Below are 483 nucleotides of genomic sequence, written 5' to 3' on the forward strand. Positions count from 1 at the left end.
AGGCGACTGCCACGTTCCTGCTGAAATAAAGGGAATAAGAAATATAACGATACAGATTGAAAAGCGTTGATAAGACGGTATAAGCAATCTTCCCTGTAATTGTTATACACACCACAACGGCTGATGCAGTGTTTCTATGTGAACGAAATATAAAGGTCAGGAGCAAAGCACTGTCACAGGTTAGCACAATTAACACTCCACCAATTAAAAAACAAGTCTATACTTCCACGGCGACACTAAGGAAGAGCAGTACTTTGACACCTTTAACAGACTTAATTTGATTATTCGAAATAATAAAATGCAACGCTATAAAACTCTAGACTTAAAAACCGCTTTTTTACTCCTTATAACAAAGCACAAACCACTCAGCCTGTGTTCTCTCCCTCCCAGACCCAACAAGTAGGACGGGAACGGTCATCAATGGCGGGCGGCTCCTGCACAAGCAGCACCGCCCGCCCGCTTCACGCTCAGGAGAGAACACGC

At 43.7% G+C, this 483-nt stretch overlaps 1 non-coding gene across 1 annotated transcript; it reads right to left on the reverse strand.

Annotated features, from left to right (window-relative positions):
• Positions 1-360: 360 nt before the first annotated feature.
• On the reverse strand, positions 361-483 carry LOC116217680 (the record flags this gene model as incomplete). Its single annotated transcript, XR_004162374.1, has 1 exon — positions 361-483. It is a non-coding gene; the product is annotated as a small nucleolar RNA U3 (small nucleolar RNA).

This window comes from Meleagris gallopavo, unplaced genomic scaffold, assembly GCF_000146605.3.
Source record: "Meleagris gallopavo isolate NT-WF06-2002-E0010 breed Aviagen turkey brand Nicholas breeding stock unplaced genomic scaffold, Turkey_5.1 ChrUn_random_7180001874274, whole genome shotgun sequence".
Lineage (NCBI taxonomy): Eukaryota > Metazoa > Chordata > Aves > Galliformes > Phasianidae > Meleagris > Meleagris gallopavo.